We start from the raw sequence: 19,751 nt of genomic DNA, 5'->3' as shown, positions 1-19,751 counted from the left end.
TTTAGGGAAAGTTCAAAGAACCTATCTTCTATAAACTGGTAACTAATTTAAAATAATCCTTTTTCTTTTTGTATGTTATTTGTTAATAAAAATGTATACCCTATGATGATAGTAAATGTAATATTATCTGAGAATTATTGAAGGATTCTCCTTTTTTAAATAACTCTTCATCCAACTGAATGTGTAACTGCAATATAGTCTAATGGATATCTTTCTATGAAACAAGTAACGATGTTTACAATATATGGTTTTCCCTCAAAAATAAAATAAACCTGGGCTGGAGTGATAGCATAGCGGGTAGGGTGTTTGCCTTGCACGGGGCCCATCCCGGGTTCGATTCCCAACATCCAATATGGTACCCCGAGCATGGCCAGGAGTAATTCCTAAGTGCATGAACCAAGAGTAACCCCTGTGCATCACTGAGTGTAACCCAAAAAGCAAAGATAAATAAATAAATAAAATTTAAAAAATTAAATGTTTACTGCATTACTGCAATAGTTTTCTAAGTGATACTTTCTGAAAATTAAGATATATTTAAAAATTAAAACAAAATTACTAATCAGTCATAATCATCAAAATGTTCAGTTATTTTGTTGCATAGAAAATTCTGAATGAGAAAGCTTTAGAAAAAGTGAAATAAGAAAACAATTTTGGCAAGACATCTCCAAGTACACTGTAGAGTGTTGAGAAAAAGGGAAGGTTGAGGGACATGAGGTTAGGTACACCTAAGACCCTACAGGACATTATATTCAACTTACAATTTGTGATATCTTTGATGAAGGTGGAAAGTGTTGGGCCATGAGCAGAGTGGTAAGGAAACTGAATTGCATTTTAGTAAATGTATACTGAGTCATTCATTGAAAAATAAAAAATAATATCATACTTTCCAGATTTATAATTCACTTGTCATTGGTAAAAGTTCCTAACTTTTCAGTGTCATTCTTTATTATAGAGATAAATTCAATTTATAATGTCTTCCAGCAACTGACATGGTCCACTATGTCATAAACCATATATCATAAAATTCATAAAATCATAAGAACTATAAAATTGTAAAAATAATATATCATAAAATTCTTCCAAATGAACTTGAGTATTGACCACCCCTATTGTTGTGATAAATTAGGTCAAAATAGGGCAACAGACATATTTTAGAAAATCTATAAAATTGTTTATTAGTTTTTCTTATAGATGTTTGGTAATAGAAATTTATTTTATGGTGCTAGAAAGACAATACAGCTGCAGGGCACTTACCTCGTACCCAAGCCTATTCTAATTCTTGGCATTTCACATGTTCTTTCAAGTATCATTAAGACTGTCCTGCTGGCCCAGAGCCAGGAACAAGTTGAGCACTCCTGGTGCCTCCTAATCCCCTTCATGCCCACTAAGCAACATTGAAAAAAAATGCTAAACTCCATTAAATAGTTGCATTGAGGAAATTTATAGAAGGAACATGACATCCTCTTTCAGATGAAAGCACTGCCTTAAAACTAGATATTCATAGCCACTTCACCTGGAGTTGCCTTCATTGTTTATCTTCTTTTTGTTTTTGTTTTTGGGCCATACCCAGCCATGCTCAGGACCTGCTTCTAGCACCGAATTTGGGGATCACTCCTGAAGTTCAGAGAAACATTTGGGATAAGGAGGATCAAAACCAGATCAGTCAGCCTCATGCAAAGCCAGAACCCTAGCTGCTGTTTTTACTAAGGCTCTGACCACAGTTTCATTAAGAAAAAGACACTCCCTACCCATTCTCCATAAGTAGCAATGTAGCACTGTCCTCCCATTCTTCATCTATTTGGTTGAGAGGGCCCAGTAAAATGTCTTCATTGTGAGATTTGTTGGTACTGTGTTTGGCATATTGAATATGTCACAAGTAGATTGCCAGACTTTGCCATGCAGGCGAGATACTCTCGGTAGCTTGCCAGGCTCTCCAAGAGGGGCAGAGGAATCGAACTGGGCTCGGCCAGGACGGCGGCTTGCACAGCAAACACCCTACCATTGTGCTATCGCTCCAGCCTCACACCACATCTGAGGGGCTTCAAACAGTAGGCAACAAATCATAGAGGGAAATATTATATAGACATATATATGCACATATACAAATTTTCAGATATATATACAAAGTTACATCACTCAATCTTTAACAGCATTTTAGTGATATCCTAAAAAATGTCTTAATGGCCCCTCCCAAAATAGAACAATCTTCACACTTTCTCCTCTATGGATACTTTTTGTAGCATTTTCAGTGGTTTTTCATAACAAATAACACAAAATACATTATTTTGCTTGTGCTTTGGGACAGGGATTGGGGCTTGGCATGGAAACATCCCAAATTTAGTGGTGGGAAGGTATAGTGGTGCTGGGATTGGTGTTTGAATACTAAATACAATCAAATATTGTGAACTACCTTATAAAATAAAAATATTTTTTTAAAAAAGAACACAAGTACTATTTGCTGTTTCTCAGTCTTTCTCTCTGTCTCTGTCTCTGTCTCTCTCTTTAACCCACATGCTCCCTCAAAATATTCTCCCTCAAAATAAAATTGTCTTACTTAGAAGAAAAATGATTTGTAAGAAAATTTGTATTATATACGGACATATATGCATATATACTTATGTATATATGTATATATTTGTGTGGACATATTTGTATATTCATACAAATATATACATATATATGTGTGTATGTGTATATAATTCCTTGAATCCAATGGAGTTTAGGGACACAAGTCTAGTCCCAAGGAAATTTGGGCCTGACCAATGTTTGGGGGCTACCACATTGGGTACCAGAGACCAGTGCATTAATGGAAATGGAATTCAAGGTTTCCAATGATAAACTTGTACTCTATCAGTTGAATTATTTACCTAGCACTCATGGAAAGTGATTTGGCTGGAGTGATAGCACAGTGGTAAGGGTGTTTGCCTTGTACATGGCCAGGCCACCTGAGCTGGGTTCTATTCCTCCGCCCTTCTCAGAGAGCCCAGCAAGCTGCGAAGACTATCTCGCTCACACAGCAAAGCCTGGCAAGCTACCCGTGACTTATTCAATATGCCAAACACAGTAACAACAAGTCTCACTATGGAGACTTACTGGGCCCATTCAAGCAAATTGACGAACAATGGGAGGACAGTGGTACAGTGCAATAAAACATTAAAGCAATAAAACATTTTTCAAGCATTAAATTTAGTCAAAGGGCATTGATTTGTGCTTCTCTCTCTATATATATCTTTTAGATTTAAATGTTTTAATGATGCTTTTTATTATTAACTTGTATAACTCAATTAAGTCCATCAAATACTATATTTTCATGTTCTACCTTCCACATTACTTATGTTTGTGCTGTTTTGTAATGCCATATGGAGAAAATTTGTTGTTTTTAGAGTTTATATAGTTGATATTTACAGTTTTAATTATCTGAGTTACTTAAAATCTATATCTAATCAGCAACTTTTCACATGTCTTTCTGTTTATGTTTTGGGGGCTATACCTGGTGGTGCTCAGGGCTTCCCATAGGTTCTGAGCTCAGGGATCACTTATGATAGGGGTGTGAGAACAGCTAAGCAAACTCTATAGTGTACCAGGGATGGAACCCTGGTTGGCTAGTTGCAAGGCAAGTAACTAAGTTGCTGTGCTATCATTTGGGTTTCTTTTTACATATCTAAGGAAATGTTTTTCATTTTTCTGTGTGTAAATTTTCTGGAATGTAATTGACACACTTTAGATTAGTGTAAAGAAATGTGTAGAGAAGTTAAAGATCTCATAAAAGATCTGTCCTAGGAGATAGTGGGCACTAGATATAAAGGAGCTTTCGTTTGGAAAATCGTGAAAAGTTAAAGGAAAGAAGCTGTCAATTTATAGCTCATAAACAACAACTATCCTCAAGAACAAAAATCTGTGTTGTTCTCCATATTATAAACAGAAACACCACCTAGTAAAAGTATGACAACTTAAGAAAAATAAATGTTTATGAGAAACAGTCTCGTTCCTGACATTCCATTTGCTTTTAAGGGAATGACCATCTCTGAATGCAACAGTTATGTGTACCTAGGTTGAGAAGTCAACATGACGAATAACCTGGCACCTGAGTTGCTCAGGAGGAAGAGAGTGGCTTGGAATGCCTTCAAGAGAGTTGAAGAAATAGCTAAGAGGATGAAGTACCTCTGGCTCTAGGCACATCTTTTTGATTCCATTGTTCTTCCTGCATTAACATATGCCTCAGAGACCTGGGCCCTAGGAAAACAGGATCAGAACTCTATTCTGGTCTCCCAAAGAGGAAAGACTTATGCTTGGAGTATCATGTTTCACTCAAATGAGAGAAAGAATCTGGAGTTCTGATCTCCATCAACAGTCAAGAATCAGGGACGCTCATTTGCCAAGGTGTTGAAAATCAGATGGGCTGGACACGTAATGAGATTTGGAGATGATCGCTGGACTAGAGCCATTACCGACTGGATTCCACGGGATGTCAAAAGACCGCATGACCACCAGTCTACAAGATGGTCAGACTTCTTCGTCAAGACCCTGAACGATTGGAGACATTACTGGCGCCCACTCAAGCCAATCAACAATTAATGGGAAATCAAGTGATCAAGTGAAGTAATTAAGGCCTAGTAACATACACACACACACATACACACACATAAACACTTTTTACCAAGGGTCTGAGACTACTAAAATTGTATTGCTTACAATTCAGGCAGACAAAAATACAAAACCATGTCAGAGTTTTCAGTGATTCTGTAGAGAATGCTCTCCTCTTTTCCTATTGTAGGACATAAGTACACTTTGATTTTTTGTTTTTGCTTGAATGAAACTTTAATATATATTTATCAAATACCTTTTGACCTACTTGTCAGAAGGTAAGTGAAAATACTGGATATAATATTTAGAAATAGATAGAATCCTTGTTTCATGGAGTTTTCTCTCAATGGACTCTAAGGAAAGAAATTTAAGTCATAAAAAAATTGTTCAACATGATTTCAGTCGAGTATCGTGAAATAGTCAATCATATAAACCTAAGTGCTGAGGACAAAGGAAAGGAAGAAAATAACTATGAGTTTCTCCTTTTATTTTTTCCTTACATCTTTATTCTTGCCTCTTTGCAAAGACCTTTATTTCTTAGCATTAGCTTATGTAAAATTAAATGGAAGCTATTCTGAGCAGAAGATGTGTTTTTGGAAATTTGCTAAAACATGCATGCGTTTAACTTAAAACACTCATAAGGGGTTCAAGGTATCACTGAGACATGAAGGGACAAGTGTATAATAAATGATACACTCATACTTCATAAAGAGCCTTTAGCACAGCGGTAGGACATTTGCCTTGCACATGGCCGACCCGGGTTCTATTCCTCTGTCCCTCTTGGAGAGCTCAGCAAGCTTCCAAGAGTATCCTGCCCGCAAGGCAGAGCCCTGCAAGCTCCCCACGGCATATTCAATATGCCAAAAACAGTAACAACAAGTCTCATAATGGAGACATTACAGGTGCCCACTCAAGCAAATCGATGAACAACATGAGGCCAGTGCTGCAGTGTTATAATTAGCTTTTAGCTTCTATCATCTGAGTAACATCTACTCTTAAAATCATACAAAAAGCTTTTTGTATTTAGCAATCTGAGAAATTACTCTCAAATATTATCCGTTAAACTATCTTAGTTTTCTCAGTTAAACATTATAAACCCTAGTAATCAAAATATTTAAACTAGCAAGGTCTTCATTCGTTATAGAGGAGTTGCAAAGAAAATCATTCTAGTCAACTTTTATTTTTCTAAATTAACAAATAAATAAGCAACATGTTGGCAAGAAAAAAAGTAAAATCAATATTTAATAATACATATTCTTCTTGGTGATGGAGCAATAGCATAGCTGGTACGGCATTTGCAATGAACACAGCCAACCCAGGTTCAATCCCCAGCATTTCATATGGTCCAACAAACACCACCAGGAGTAATTCTGAGTGCAGAGCCAGGGGTAACCCAGCAATGCTGGGTGTGACCCAAAAAAGCAAAAATAAGTTTTTAAAAATTATACATATATATATATATATATATATGCAGTAAACTCTACAAGCATGAATAACTTCTTATATAGCTTTAGATATATCCTGAAAGACAATATAGGTTGGCGGGAAGTATGGGAGGTGGGAAGGGGAAGCTCATTTACGAAGGTGCCCAGGAAGAAGACAGAAAGCAAAGATGTACCAGTGATGGAGTTTAAGTTTTGTTCTCTCCATTTTTAGGGATAATGTCTTCCAAGTGCAATGACAGGGATGACCATCCGAGAAAGATCTTCTATATACATGTTGATAACTGCCAAAAGGGCAGCCTCTGTCCAATCTTCAGAAACCCTCATTTTAAATAAATCATTTGCAAAAAGACACCCATCTGGGTTGGCTGAGTTTTGTACCATACAACGCATAATAATTTTATAATAAACTAAAAATTTCACTTATATATGTCTCATTTTTACTCCTTTTATAATACGTGGTGAGACAGTTACCCTAAATATTGAGAAGCACTCTATGATGAAATACAATCAGCTAAAGAATGGTTTGTCAAATGCCCAAATAATTAAAATTCAAAGCATATATATTTAGCAAATATTACATTTTTACAATGTTTATACATTTGTAGGTTATGCAAAATGTAATTGTTTTAGGAACTTCTAAATCTTCATCTTAGTTTAGTTGTTCAGTTTAGAATGACAGCTCTGTTTGGGTTTAATTTAATTTATTTCCTATTGACCTATATAGCATGTGAATACCATGTCAATTCCTCTGTGAGCAAAGTTTAGAATGCAAGTGTTTATTTTTTTAAACTTTTTGTTTATGGCTTTAGTAATGTATTTCTTTTGAACTTTTATTTACCTTGTAATAAAAAGTCAATGTTAGTATTTATTAAAAACTGACATTTTCTCAATTTCAATAATTTGAGTCTTAAAGATTTTCTTGAGTACTGTATAGATTGTGATACTTAATGATTGTGTAAGTCCAACTGATGTTGGTGGACCTCATGGGTGGTTTGTTGTGAGGTGGGGAGGAGAGAGATGCTCACTCTCTCCCAATCTGCCTCTGCCACCCAGGACCCAGGGTTACTAGCTTCTTATTTTAACTCTTAGAGCAGAATTTCAGGTGTAGACAAGCAGAGCAGTAAAACCTTTTATTTGGAGGTTTTTGAAGGGGGAGGAGGAAGAGAAAGTGAAAGCTTAGAGAGTAACAAGCTCAAGAGGGAACCTGGGGACTGGAGCAATAGCACAGCGGGTAGGGCGTTTGCCTTGCACACAGCCAACATGGTCAACACATGTTCGATTCCCAGCATCCCATATGGTCCCCCGAGCACCGCCAGGAGCAATTCCTGAGTGCATGAGCCAGGAGTAACCCCTGAGCATCGCTGGGTGTGACGCAAAAAAAAAAAAAAAGGGAACCTGGGCTTCTCCAAGGGCAGAGAGAAGTCACTGTACACATCCCAGCATTAGATAGAAAAGTACACATCTCAAGAGGGGAGATGTGGGCCACACATATTCTGGGGTGCCACATGTTCTTGGTCACGTGGGCACAAGCCATCCATGTGCTTATGCAGCATATGCTGCATTCTTCTTTTGTTCAAGATGACTATTATAGGGTTTTTCCCAACCTGCCTGCCTCTGGGGCTTCTAACTAGGTCAAAGAGCCTTGCTAGGGAAGTTGCCATCAGGGTAGAGTTGGACAGAGTTGATAGTCTTTGAAATTCTTTTCCTGGCCTTTTGTTCCTGTTAGAGCTTCTTTTGTTTTTGCTGGGGTAGTGGTAGTGGTAGTGGTGGTGGTGGTGGTGGTGGTGGTGGTGGTGGTGGTGGTGGTGGTGTGTGTGTGTGTGTGTGTTGGGCGGGGAAGGGGGGGTTCCTACCTTCTCTGAGTCTGTTGCTGATGTGTCAGGTGAAAATGCTATTAAGTTTTACTTCCCATTTTCTACAAAGTTGGCTTTTTGCTATTGATATTATTATTTCCCAGGGAATTCATTGTCATTGCCTTTAGTGGACTCTGGTGTGTGTGGGGGGGGGGGGGGGGGGCGGGGGAGAACTTGACTATCTGCCTACATCACACTCTTGTTTATGGGACTTGTTTCCACAATAAAGTATACAGAATATACAAAGAATTGATTTAACTATGAAAATGGAAAGTAAGAGAAACTTATATAAAGAAAGCAAATAAATATACATTAATGAGCTCTTTTCTATTATTATGTACAGTTTTGTAACATTATGTCACATAATGAAATTAGAAATGATTCATTTGTAACTAATTACATAAAGCAAGATAGTTGGAAGAAAGGAAAGGAATAATATAAGGGGCAATGGTAGAAAAATCAAGGTTCTTTGGTGGACTTCTAAGTCATACATATATAGATATAAATGTATAATACATGTATATACATGTGTATGTATACATACTCTCAATATATACCCTCTTGTAAACTAATATTATTTCAAATAAAAAAGTTTGCTATTTTCTCACCAATTAATGATATTATTTCTTATGCCTACAATAAAAGTATTAGTAGGTAATAAAGAAATTTATGTGTGAGGGATTTTATGAGCTACTTTTTTATTTTATACATTTATATAGAAGAGTGAGCATATTAATATATTCCTTTATCTAATTGTTGCTTAGGTATATGTGTTTAAAAAATTAGCAAAATTGTATAAATACTTTCTTTGCAAGAGTTGCAAAGGGAAAAGGAAAAAAAGAAAAATAACATCGAGGTTTCATATAAATGATACAATCAAATATTTTTGTTCCATTAAACTATGGTTTGCTTCCTCCATATTTCAACAACAAGAAAGAGTATGAATTCAACTCTTTTGTATTTTTAGACAGTTTTATCAGAGACCAGTAACATAATTTTCTTGCTTTATCTCCTAATGCTTTATACTTTTAGCCCAAGCTCAATAAATTGTTCATGCTTTCAAGTATTTGTAGTTTTAACTTAAGCACAATTTAATGTCACCAGTAAGGTTGCTAGCTGTTAAAGCTGCTTAATAAGATTGCAAATGTACTTTTCAGTATCATTCTACTGTTTTTTTTCTTCCCCTAGTTCTATCCTTTGTCTTTTTGTTATGCAGTTCTAAATCAACTGTGCTGTTACTGTGATTGTGTGGATATCTGATTAGAAGTACTTGATCCTATTTTAACTTGTTCCTGTCTTGCTTATAACCTGAAACCTCACACTGCACTTTGCATTCTGCTCTGCTGTTTCTCTTCTGGACCAGTGGTTGTGGCATTGTCCCAATGTGCAACAAGCATTTCTGTATTCCAGATGCTTTTGTTATCCAATTCCTCAGTAAATTCTTAGGAAAATGTTCCTATAGAGTTTAGTGCAAGTGTTCAACTGATTTAGAGTTTTATCTAACACCTTTCTTCAATTTGATCCTTTCTGAAAAACTTAAAAGGGAATAATATATTTAACAGAATAATATATTTAACAGTTGAATGAAATCAACATAAGGATCACTTTGAGTTCAGAATTTTTATAATCCTGATAGATAGGACCTCTCAGGACCTATTTTTTCCCTACTTTATATCAAAGAAAAATGAATGAGTAAGGAAACCTTTATGTAGTTAAATGAAATCTGATGATGTTGTCTGATTAGCTATGGCATATTTTTCAAATTATTTTAGTCAATATATAAAGGTAAAGGTAAAAGGTAAAGGCCCTCCCGTTGATCGTCGATTTGCTCGAGCGGGCCCAGTAACGTCTCCATTGGAGACTTTGTTGTTACTGTGTCTGGCATATCGAATACTCTCGGTAGCTTGCCGGGCTCTTTTTGAAACCTTTTTTTACAAAAATATCTGTGAATTAATACATAACTCTTTATGGATATAAGGTCAGAAGTCATAAAATATCATGAAAGAAACATCATAATACTTGGCATGCCAAACTCTTTAATTCTATAAAAAGCATTCTTAGGTAACTATTTCAATTCTACAGAAATTATAACTATAGAATAAATTTGTTTATTCTATTATATAAAAATGTACAAATGTATGTGAATTCTTCACAATAATATGAAGGATTTTATTTATACTATTGCAGAGATACTGATTTCATTGCACATCAAAGAGCAATATGGAACTTCATAAGACAATAAAATTTTACTTTTTGTTATTTGGAATGGGCAGGAATGTCCTCTGACCTTAGAGCTTGGTACCAGTTGTATAATCAAGGTTCACTACTGAGTTTTGGGGACACGGAGGCATGTGTTTAGGCCCATATAGGGTACCTAAAATCAAACTTCAGTTGGCTCCGTGCAAGGCAAGGACCTTACTTGCAGTACTGTGTCTTGGGACCCCAACGTTTCAGCCACACCCAGCTGTGACCAGGACTTATTCCAGACTCTCTGCTCAGGGATCATTCCTGATGGAGTATTGGGGGATGAGTGTGCAGTCTCAGAGATAAAATCTCATGGACTGTATGCAATGGAATCACTTTACCCCTTGTATTATATCGCTGGCTGTAACATTTTCAATTTAATTTATTTTATTTTGGTTTCAGGGACAATTGGAACTTTTAAATCATCTTATAAAGTTTCTAGGAAATGCATCTTAAATTTATAAATCACTGCTTATCCATGTGGCCATGCAGTATGATTTAACATTTACTCATCTTTATTCATAGACTTGTGTATTCACATATGACTAGGAAAGTTTTTGCTGCCAGAGACAAACTGGTTCTTGAAATTATGGCACAGTTTTTTTTTCCTCTAACTGTCGTATAGGTCTCCCTAAAAAGAGTCAAATAGGCAATTACTAATCTACTACCATGAATAGATCTTTTCCAATTTCTGTTACCTTAGTATGTAGAACTAATAAAGGACCTTACATCCCTTAACATCTCAGAAGAAAAAACAAAAAACATCCATCTTCACTTAAAAAGTAAAGATCACATTTGGTTGAATATTGTGGGGCAGAGGGAATCATATTTTAAAGCTTTGCAAATATTTAATGATAGTTTTATTCATACGAAATCATCCTTATAGTCACTAGTGGAAGCCCCTTCCCAATCTGTGACAAAATAGGTCTCCTTATCAATGTATCACTGTCATCCTATTGTTCATCAATGTACTGTAGCGGGCACCAGCAATGTCTCCATTTGTCCCAGTCCTGAGATTTTAGCAGTTTCTCCTTACTCATCTTTCCCAAAACTGCCATATTGGAGGCTCTTTCAGGGTCAGGTCTCCTATACAACTTATAATTTCTTGATTTGTATTATTGTGTTTAGAATTTGAGACCATGTAAATTTGCCATATCCAAGTCATTAAATTTGAACTTTTTACCCACTAATTTGATGTTAGTATGTTCATTCAATTCAGAATAAAACAAGAAATTTTGGAGAGTTTTCTACTCTGCTCCAATAAGGCTAATTTTCTTTGTTTATGTGAAACAAACCAGTAACTTTATCTATTGTTGCTTTTGATGTCTAGATGTGCATTTCAGTTATGGTTTTACTTTAGCTGTACATTTTGGAGCTCCCTCGAAGACTGTTCCTATACCAAGGAAAATTCACTGGGTTTTCTCCTCAGCTACTATGGTCAGCCCCGAGATGCACTGTTGAAATTGAGGATTATAGTTATCTCAACAATTTTCTGAGTATAGGATCTTTTAAAAAATTAAAATATGTATTTTTTGTTTATAAGAAAATTTCAAGCTCATCAGAGAGTAATGCTAAATTAAATCTTATGTAAAACTTATGTTTTTAAAAGTATTTTAAATTCTCTCAGTATGAAAAATAATAGAAGTGCTTTTAGATTAATTTGAAAAGATAGAGTAATTAACAAGAAGCTGCTTAAAATTTCTTATAGAGATATGGAGGTACCTACAAAATGAAATTATAATGCTACTCTCTAGAGAATAGAAGTATTTAATGAGAAAGAGAATGTGCTTTGGATACCAATATTACTAAAATCTATAGCCACTTACTTTCATTTAATTTTGTATGTGATGGTTAATTTAACGTGTCAACTTTGAGTAGCTCATGGGGGTACTCAGATATTTGGTAAAACATTATTTATTAGTGTGTCTATGAAGGTGTTTGTGGAGGAAATTGAATTTCAGTTGGCAGACTGTGTATAGAAGTTGCCTTTCCAAAGTGCACATCATTCAATTCACTGAGAGCCTGATTAAAATAGATAGGGTGAGTAAAGGTAAAATTTGTAGTCTCTGCATATCTAAAGGACCTGATTATATGTTTTCTTCTGGCCAACATACTTTCTTCTGCTTCTTGGTACTTAAAACTGTGACTTTTCTGGTTCTTAGACCTTCTCCTGTCTTGAATTGAAACGTAATTTCAGCTTTCTTAGGTACTGTGCATATAAATAGTAGATAGTTGGATTTTTTTCAGAATCATGAAAGTAAATCTTCTGGAGAACTCCAGCACATTCACAACAAAAATCACAAATCATCCTGTTAATCGTCGATTGCCTCGAGCAGGCCCCAGTAACGTCTCCTTCATCCTAGCCCTGAGATTATATTCAAGGCTCTTTAGGAGAATGAGACCCATCATTGTTGCAGGTATTTGGCTTATTAGGTACGCCACGGGGAGTTTGCCAGACTCTGCCATGTGGGCAGGCTACATTCGGTAACCTGCCAGTTTGTCCAAAGTAGGAATGAGATAATAAGATGTCATAATAAGATGTCCGGGAGCTGGTTTTTATAGTCTCTGAGTCTTGGCCGTTGATGGGATTACACGGCGCCAGGGGGCCAGGTGGTGGGTGTGACCCCCGCCTACTGGAATTTGGAGGATCTGGGTGGAGGATGCTCGACTCCAATCCGAGTAGGTTTGGAGATCTCGGCCCCGGAACCCGCGTGACTTTGTCCCTCTGCCAGTACCTTCATGTGTGTGGAGAGTGGTCTCAGCATGGTGGTGGCTGGTCCTGGAGGTCTTTGGCTGCCGGAGCCCTGGTCGGGGCGGGGAGGAAAGCTCAACCCGCTCCCCTCCAAGGGGCCCCGGCGGTGAGGACAGTCAGGCGCAGGGGCAGGAGACTGCACTCTTCTCTTCCGGGAGCTGGTTTTTATAGTCCCCTGGCACCGTGTAATCCCATCAGCGGCCAAGACTCAGAGACTATAAAAACCAGCACATTACCTATGTGTTAATGTTTATATACCTGTGTGACTGTGGAAAGTTCTTGTTTTGAAGTACATTTGCTTTATTTAGAAAAGAATAAGGGGAAGCATGATCCCCACCCCCACCTCCAAATACCCCCACAGGAAACAGGCAGCAGAGAATAAGACCTATCCTATTTTTTTGACTAATCCCAGTATCCCTCCCGCCCTCCATCCCCCCATCCCACCCTACCTCTGTGGTAGGGCACTCCCTTTTATTTTCTCTCTCCCTTCGGGTGCTGTGGTTTGCAAAAGGGAATTGAGTGGCAATCATGGTTGGTCTATAGTCTACTTTCAGTATGCATCTCCCATCCTGGACGGATCTTCCCAACACCCTTTACCCCTTCTCTATTTGAGCTGCCTTTACCCCTAGAGTGTGCGACTGGCCTCCATTGATTTAGGTTTTGGTGATGAGTTTATTGTTTGTTTTTGCTTTTCAAATATTAGAAAAAATACTTTTTTATTTTAGGCAGTATGATTTATAATTCGATATGCCAAACACAGTAACAAGTCTCACTATGTTACTGGGCCCGCTCGACCAAAATCAATGAACAATGGGAGGACCGTGACTGTGACCAATTTATAATACTATACATGATAGTGCTTCAGCATATAAAAATTCTACCACCACCACACCCATGACCAGCATTTACCTTTCAATACTCCCTACAACACCTGTCCCCACCATAAGAAGTTCAGTCCTATAGTCAAGCTCTTATGTTCTATTGTCTTTGTCTATTTATTATTTCCTTACTATATTCATATCCCACATATGAGATAAATCATTCTATAAATGTAATGCTAATTCTGAATAACTTCACTCAATATGATACTCTCCACATAATCCATAGAAGGAAATTTCATAATTGTCTTACTTATAGATGGGCATATATGCAACAATTTCTCAGTTTATTCATCTATCCTTGGACATGTGTTGTTTGTGTTATTTCCAGATTTTTACTATCCTGAACAGTGTTACAATGAACAAAGGAGGATAGATGTCTTACTGGAATAGAGTTTTTGATCCCTTCGGATAGATGCCTAAAAGGGATTTGCTAGATCAGTAGTTTAAGTTTTAGATTTCTCAGGAGTTTTTATTATTTATCAATAAGGTTGAACCAGTTGATATTCCCACCAGCAGTGAATGAATGTCTGTTCATTTTTCCTTACATTCATGCCATCACTGATTGTTTTGTTCATTTTGATGTGTAACAATTTTATTGGTGTGCAATGATGTCTTATTGTTTTGATTTGTATTTCTATGATGCAGAGATTTTTGTTTATAAACCTATTGTACATTTATAAGTATTCTTTTTAACATTTCTGCTCAGCTATCCTAATTTTTGTGGAGTTAATTTTATTTTTCTTCTTAAGTTTTACAAGTTCTAAAGTTGGGGAGGTAGCACATTCAATAGAAAACTTACCCTCAAGTGACCAACATAACTGCAATACTGAGAACTCCCTCTGCTTCCAGAGCACTGCCAAGAATGATCTCTGAGCACAGAGGCAGGAGTGATCCCTGAGAACCATTGGATATGTCCTTCCCTCAGAAAAAAGTTTTAAAAGTGCTGTATATATCTTTCTTATTATCTTTTTCTCATATGAGTGTTGGGAAATTTTTCTCTCTCAGTCAATCATCTGTGTTTTTATTTTAGCCATTCTTTAATTTGTAATAAAGATTCTCTTAGTTTTATGAAACCCCATTTGCTTATCTTTTTTCCTGTTGACATGAAATTATTAAAGATGCTCTAGGATTCAGTATCAAGAAAGGTTCTGCTTATGTTTCCTCCAATAAATTTTGAATTCATGTCTAATATCTTTCTGTTTTCTAACCCATTATGAATTGACTTTTGTGCACTGTATGATTCGAATCTGAGCTCATCTTTTTTTGCATGTAACTGACCAGTTTTCCCAATACCTTTTATTTTAAGAGGTTTCCTTGGACCTTTCCATATACTTTAATGCTTTGTCAAAAATTAGTCATATCCATGTACTTGAAGATGTGTATTTTTGATCTTTCATTCTATTTTATTGATTTAGTGTTTGTCATTAATCCAGTACAATACTAATGACTATTATAGAATTATACTACAGTTTAAAGGTGGGGGAAAAGTATACTCACATCTCCTTTTCCCTAGGGTTGCACTGGGTATGCAGGCAGGAGTTATTATATCTTGAAATAACTAACTTTTCACTAACCTGTTATTGCTTAGTACATGGCATTTATGAATCTTCTAATTTGATATGACTTCTATAGTAAGTCATATCAAATGAAACTTGGTATGACTTTTAGAATCTTCTAAAAGTCAATCCTCTAAAAATCATGGCCAATTCAGCTACTTCAATATATACATGGATACATGGGAAGGACAATGAACTCTGTGAACCTGAGCACTTTGTTATACATCATTTTCTCTGAATGAATTTCTCGGGCAGAAACAATGCTGTTCAGAACATTAAAATAGTAAGTAAGGCATCTACAAGTTTATGGATGGTGGAGTTTAAAAAAAACTAGTATACAACAAAAAAGACAAACATATGTGTTATATATTATCCTCTATCATTGAGAATCAGATCATCCCAATTCCATGACTACAGTGTTACGTACAACTAAATATTAATTTATTAGGTAATTGGTAAACTTATGCCATGGTGTCACTTCAAATATTTAATGTTGTCATTTACTTGGGAAGGTGGGAAAAGATCTACAGCTTTGTCCATAATATGCTCACTTAAACATTATCATGACTATTGCAGGAAGTGCTTCGTTCATGAGTCAGTTAGCAAAGGCAAGTATAGCTAGGAAAGAACTGGTTTACTGTAGGAGTCAGAATAGGATGATTTACTTCTCTGATTATCCTTTATCCTCACACATGGATGAGCACTCACATGGGTTAGACATATCTTTAAGTCAGCACTCACTTATATGCAAATTTTCATATTCTTCTCACCAGATTTGATTGTGAGAAGCAATTTTTCTTTCATCCTTTTCAAATCTGTCATTATTAAACTGAACTATTAAACACTGTCTATAAATCAATGGAAATCAATGCTTCTGGACATACTGTCTCAATCCTCACAAAATTAACATCTGAATTTGTGAGTAGTCCTTTATATTGTAATAAATATTTATTCTTTTTTTTCTTTAGATGGAGTGACAGCACAGCAGTAGGGCATTTGCTTTGCACACAGCCAGCCCAGCCAAGCCGGGTTCAATTCCTCCACCCCTCTCAGAGAGCGTAGCAAGCTACCTAGAGTATTCAATATGCTAAACACAGTAACAAGAAGTCTCACAATGGAGACGTTACTGGGTCCGCTTGAGCAAATCGATGAACAACGGGAAGACAGTTTTCTTTAGATAACCTAGAGTAATTCTGGGTAATTATACATCTGTATACTCTAAAGTACTGTCAATATATTGTGCAAAACCATGTAGAGAGAAATCCTAATATTATTGTTTATAAGTTTATAGTCACAAAATTCTTCAAATCCCATATATTTGTGTTAAAAGGAGGTACTATAATGCCATTCTTAAACTATTAAATCTCATATACTCTAGTAAGATATACAGACTACTGATATAGCACTAGAAATTGCTTACAAAGAGTTTTACTGGACCTATTCACAAGCGCAGTTTATTTGGCTAATTAAAACTGTCCATTTGTCAGTTATAAACAGAGCTTCCATATTATATAAAGGTTTTTATTTCCTTATTATGTTTTTGACATAGTAGTCTGAGACAATTGAGGAAGCAAGTTTTTATTCCATTTGGAAGTGATTTTTTTAACATTCACAAAACCCATATAATTTGAAAGATTACAGATCAGTAACTTTCCATGTATTTTTCCAATTAGATGCATGTTATGATATTACGTATAAAGAACATAGTACAAAGTTTGTTGTTATCTGAATCAATATTAATATATATAATTTCTATATATCTATATTGTCTATTTCTCTATTATCTCTCTATATATACATATCAATTTAACAGGTCATTTGGTGGAATGAAGAATTGATCAAGATTGCTTTAGAATGTCTTATAGTATAGAATTAGAGTTGCATAGCAAAGAGATAGCAACATAAAGACATTACTGATCTATTCAGCTAAAATATAAGTGCTTTGATGGCATTTACTAACAAATGTAGAAAAATACATTTTTGAGATAGATAACTACTTACCAGGTGCTGACTAAAAACGTTAATTTATTCTGGCTACAAAACTTTATCTGTAATAGCAGCTGCATTTGGAGTCAATGTGTGATTGTGGTGATGGTAATCTATCGTTTTTCTCTCAAATCCATCTGGATTTTGATAGACCCAAAGAGGCAAGTTGAATGAAAACCTTGTATGAGTCACAATTTCATTATTTTTTTTCTCTTTGGGTCACACCCGGCAATGCTCAGGGGTTACTCCTAGCGCTACACTCAGGAATTACTTCTGGCGGTGCTCAGGGGACCATACGGGATGCTGGGAATCGAACCCGGGTGGGCTGCGTGCAAGGCAAATGCCCTACCCGTTGTGCTATCACACATTTCATTAATTTCTAATTCTTACTAAGTGGCACTCTTTAATAGCCTTATGATTGATTTGAGTTCATCTTTTATAAGACAGATTCAATTCTTTCTTCCCCTTGACCTGGGATTTATATCAGTTACTAAGACTGATTTGCTCGAGCGGGCCCAGTAACGTCTCCATTGGAGACTTTGTTGTTACTGTGTCTGGCATATCGAATACTCTCGGTAGCTTGCCGGGCTCTCCGAGAGGGGCGGAGGAATCGAACTAAGACTGATTCAAGGATTATGAATAAGTACAACAGTTTGGATTTCAGGTCCATCAGACTCTATTTTACATTTCTTTATTCACCTAACTTGCATAAATCTCAAATGTAACTGATGGATCACAATGGCATATGAAGTCTTCAGGATTAAGGTAATTTTAGAAAGACAGACTATTTCATAAAAGTCTGTGTCTATTATACTAATTTTAAAACTTAGACTAACCAAGTTTGGAGTTTAGATTTAAAAAATGTTTAACTTTCCATGCCAAAAATTCCTGCAAATTTGACTCTTCTGATTTTTTGTGTTAGTTATGCTACTTTATATTTGACATTTGAATTACACTTGGAGATCTTGTTTTCTTTTTTTCTAGAGCTAAGTTTGATGACAAAATTTCCAGGTATTATTACCTAGTTACAAATTAACAATTAAAGAGTTATTCATGCAAAGGAGGTTCCTACCTATAAATGCCTTTTTTCAGATCTTAACCTCTAAGACAAATTTAGAATTTGGGTCTATCAAATTATATACTGAATTCTCTCTAACATACCAATATAACTCAGTACTTGGATACCTTCATCTGTAGTAAACTAAAGAATTTCTGGTACTTCTCATTGACTAAATACAATGTGTATCAATTAACAGCAAAGTATAAGGCACTCTCAGTAGACCTAAGAGATTGAATGCTCATACTGATTGAATAATCATGTATTATTTATATAAATATTGGGAGCTGATTATTTACTAGGAAATTTAAACTCAGCCTGGCCTAAAATTATATTTTTAAAAAAATTTGGGAAGAGGCTCAGGGGAAAAAATGTGCTTCTGAGAACTGAACCTAGGTAGGAGGCATGCAAGGCCAAGTGTCCTCACAATATAATATAGCTCAAACAGCTAAAATTATATTTCAGAAAAATGATGCAACATTTTTAGACTTTTAAAGCACTTAGCCTATTCACTAGATTTCTGAGTATCTAATTTTCTAAAATCTTATTCATCCTTCTGTGTAATAAAATTTTCTTACAGATTTGATTTTGCACATTATTTTTGGTCCTGTAGACATTGACCAATAGTTATATATAGTTATGAGACATTGTTGGAGGGCTTGGGGCAAATCTGGCGGTGATGAATAGACAGTCAACGTTGACATTATTATAACCATTGTAACTACAACAGTAATCATTTTACTTAAGTTTCTAAAGTAGGTCGATGTGAGGATATTTTACATGGCCATGGTGAAAATCAGAAGTTTCTTGGAACAATAATATCACTTTGGAGAAAGTTAATATTATACATGCATTTTCTGATACCTCTGCCAAGAAGGAAGAAAAAGTGCCCCAAGTGCAAAATATGACAGCAAAAATGAAGAAATTCAGGGTCTTCACTTTGTTGTAATGCATAAGCATATGTATACTCCAGTTTTCATATTCTATTTTTCCTAAATATTGACTTTTTAAATTTTATATAATATATAGCAACATTTCCCCCCTTTGGTTTATAATTACATATTCTTTTTCCTTTCACTCCTCACTGAAAAATCCTGCAAGTTCATATTTCTAGTCATAATCTAATAAAAAAAATAGCTCTGTATATCACAATTTCAAAATATTGTAGCTTTCGCTGCATTATTAAGTAACATAATCTATATCTATTTGATATTATGCTTCCCAAACAGCCTTACAATTTGTGTTATTATACAACACAAATCTATTATCTCAAAGCTTTCATGGACTGGATTCAATCATTTCATTTTTTTCAGGGGCACCAATTATTTAGGTCCTCTGTTCAGGGTCTCACTGTGCAAAAATTAAGATATTAACAGAGTTGCAGCTGAGGTTT

This window comes from Sorex fumeus, unplaced genomic scaffold, assembly GCF_029834395.1.
Source record: "Sorex fumeus unplaced genomic scaffold, SorFum_2.1 ptg000008l, whole genome shotgun sequence".
NCBI lineage: Eukaryota > Metazoa > Chordata > Mammalia > Eulipotyphla > Soricidae > Sorex > Sorex fumeus.
Note: the sequence above shows the minus strand (reverse complement) of the source record.